The 3,485-nt window shown below is 44.6% G+C and overlaps 1 protein-coding gene across 1 annotated transcript in view; it reads right to left on the minus strand.

Moving 5' to 3' along the window:
- CAPN6 (calpain 6) overlaps positions 1–2,501 on the minus strand; it is a 23,588-nt gene extending 21,087 nt beyond the window's left edge. The window contains exon 1 of the mRNA XM_004379777.1: positions 2,470–2,501. The gene's annotated coding sequence lies outside the window, so the exon portion shown is untranslated. The remainder of the gene's footprint in view (positions 1–2,469) is intronic.
- Between the last annotated feature and the right edge of the window lie 984 nt (positions 2,502–3,485).

Below are 3,485 nucleotides of genomic sequence, written 5' to 3' on the forward strand. Positions count from 1 at the left end.
CGCGCCCAGACACAATTTTTTTTAATTCCTTTGCCGAAGAACTCTATCAAAAAATAAAAAAGCAATTCAGAATCATAAAAAGAGCACAGATAGACAAGAGATCCAGAATCAAGTCCCAAATGCCACCATTTAGTGTAGATAACATCTCTGTGTCTCAGTTTCCCCCTAAGCACATTGGGAATATGATGGCTTCCTTGTCTACCTCACAGTGTAATTGCGAGCATCTGATGAAATTAAGTCTGTGAATACACTTTTTACCTGTTAAGGACAAGGCCAATATTGGGTAATACTATTAGGAATTGCTTGTTGTTTGGCATTTTGTAAATTCGGTAAATCCTTTTTCTGTCCTTAGTGGAAACCATCACAACGCTTCGAATAAGACACATACCAACATTTAAAAGACAAGTATCAAAAGGCCCTTCCGCCATTCGCTGTTGTTGTTGTTGTTAGGTGCTGTTGAGTCAATTTTCTACTCATACCAACCCCATGTGACAGAATAGAACTGCCCATAGGGTTTTCTAGGCTGTAACCTTTAAAGATCGCCAAGTCTTTCTCCCGTGGAATTGCTGGGTGGTTTCGAACTGCCAACCTTTCAGTTAGCAGCTGAGTACTTAACCATTGTGCCACGAGGGCTCCTCCACCATTCTCTACCCCCCACCCCATTCCACCTCTCCTTTGCCAGCTTTCACCTTACCTGATTTTTCCCCTTTGGCTGAATAAGCTCATCATATGTCTTATTTTATACTCTTAAAACCAAAAAACCCAAACCCGTTGCCGTCAAGTTGATTCCGACCCAGAGAATCTAGTTTTGATTTTCATAGAATGTTACCCTGGAAGAACACTTAGAAATCTCTTTGCCCAACTTCTTTATTTTGCAGAGAGGTGAAGGAACTTGCCCAAAGTTATGGAGTTACAGAGCTGACACTTTATAAAACTCAGATCTCCTGACTCTTTTTACCACAATTTTTAAAAAGGGAAGAAGGAAGAAGAAAAAAAAAAAAAGCATGCACACACAAAATCTCAGGACATTGTTTTAAAAATTCCTCATTGCCCTCTTTTTACAAGAATGTACTTAGGAGTTTTGTTTTTGAATTGCAAGCTGTCAGAAGGTGAGATGATTTCAAATCAAGGCTAATCAAAGAAACACTGTTTTGGGGTCACAAAGGGGCTTTTTCTGCTTTTAATTTAGGAACTGAAAACTCTCAAGGATAAGGAAAGCCTGCTTTTTAACCTATTCCTGACCACACAAGTGTTTCGGCTTTTTCCTAGCCTGCTAGGGACTCTAAGAACAAATAAAGAAAGTTATTCAAATCCAAAGTATATATATACACACACACACACACACACACACACACACACAAAACTGCCAGAGGAATGAGAGAATTAATTATCAGTCTCCACAGACTTAGTCCTGGTGGCGCAATGGTTAAGCGATCAGCTGTTAGCCAGCTAAAAAGTCTGCGGTTTGAACTCACCCAGCTGGGGCTCTGCGGGAGAAAAGACCTGGCGATCTGCTCCTGTAAAGATTACAGTCTTGGAAACCCTATGGGGCCGTTTCACTCTGTCCTACAGGGTCTCTATGAGTCAGAATCGACTCCACAGCACACAACATAACGTCCTTAATTTCACAAAAAAAAGATTAGCAAATGAGACATCAGCCGAATTTCATAAAAGCATTACTACAAACCTAAGTGAGTGTCAGAACAGCAGAATTTGTTGAAGTTTCCAGTGTGCTTTTCAGCAAACTTAAGAGTTCCAATTCCTTTTCCTGCCCCCCAGCCTGCACTGGTCAAGTAGCCCGGTTAGCCCCTAGAATATCAGTGGCAGGGTAACCGGGAGCTCAACAGAGCCCCAACTGCAAAGCAAAGTTTAAACCAAAGCAAGAATCAGAGGAGAAAACCAGTCTAGGGGCTGAAAACCAAATAGCCAAGAGCAACCTGTCACCAGGCAGGAGGGCCCCCGGCTGTGCAGACAAGGAACGCAGGCTGCCTCCACTGCCACTCCCTCCTGTGAAACAGCGCAAGCCTGTGTGCACCACTGCTGGGGCTTACGGGCCTTTTGCACACAGTGTGGTTTCAAGGGTTTGCCCGTGGTTCAATAATTTGCCCACAACTGCGGGTCAGCAGGAGCTAGACTGAAGCCCTGGCAGGCAGTCAGGCTTCTCCCCCCACCCTACTCCCCTCCCGGGTTTGTTCTCACCAGGTATTTCAAGTAGAAGATTAAACAAAAACAAAAACAAACTGACCAGATAGCCCCCCAAAATCTCATTGCCACACAACCACAACCAGCCCCCAACACACTTTTTTTTTTTGAAATTTCCAAACTGCTATTATGCACTTACCTTCTATCCAGATAAATCATAAAAGTACAGCTGTGGAGTTTGATTAACTATAAAGTTCAAGTTTCTTCATCTTAGTTATCCAGCAAAGAAAACGCTAGAGTAAGTTTGCAACTGCCCCCTCTACTCACCTGAGCTATCCAGGAGACTCACTGCTGCTGCTCTTGGCCAGGTAACCCTCACCAAGACTGTTCAGTCAGAGTGCAGCTGAACAAAGACTCAGGCTTTCTTAACCTGAAAACTATTTGGGCTGTACCAATCTTTGCTCACAGGGGGAGGTGCCTTGCAGCAACTTCAGGAGCCTTTGTCCCACCCCGCAGTCAGAAACTGATCCTGAGTCACGAGGAAAAGCTGGAAAGGGCCCCTGCCAGATGTGCAGACGGGATGCCCACTCCAGACCCACCCACCAGCAAATTGGAAAACCCAGGAAGCCACATTTGAAAGCTTTTTCTGTTCCAAGGTGAAACAGGACTTTCAAGGAGGAGAGCTAATAGATTTCTGACTTTTCTGTCCCAGGGTTAATAGTGCAGATGCGGACATTACTGAAGAAGAGGGCATGGAGAGAAGTGTTAACAAAGTTCTTGTGAGCTAGGTTGCAGACATGCCGCTGTACACAGCTCGGTGTGTGATAGTGGGAGTGAAAGAGAAGCTAATGAGGTGCAGGGAAGAAAAGGTCACTTTGTGAAGTAACAGGTTATATTTGGCCAAGAGCAGAAAGAAAGAAGCATTGCAGAGGGAAGTGAATGGAGTTTGATTCCATGGCAGCTGTAGGAAGCCTAATTTCTAGCAACGGGGCTGTGGAGATTCTTGGCAGTGTGCAGTGAAAAGCAGAGCAAATAACTGTGTTTGCTCTGAAAGGCCAACCACGAGGCTTCAGTGGGGTGCTCAGACTGCTGTGAAATCCTATACGGCATCCCAGTCAAGGTCCTGCTCTCTTCAGTGTCCTGAGATCTTCACTGGGACACAGTTTTAGGGACATGATTCTCAAGTTGTTCTGTTTGTTTGTTTCATATTCACAAACTATGAAGGCTCCTATCTCATTCCCCAGATCTCCCAGCCAATAAGGTGTTAACCTTCCAATCTAAAATTACCACCCTCTGTCCATACCCTTGAGCCTACCCCTGCATCTACTCCTGCGCCCACCCCT

Source organism: Trichechus manatus, unplaced genomic scaffold (assembly GCF_000243295.1).
Source record: "Trichechus manatus latirostris isolate Lorelei unplaced genomic scaffold, TriManLat1.0 scaffold00068, whole genome shotgun sequence".
NCBI lineage: Eukaryota > Metazoa > Chordata > Mammalia > Sirenia > Trichechidae > Trichechus > Trichechus manatus.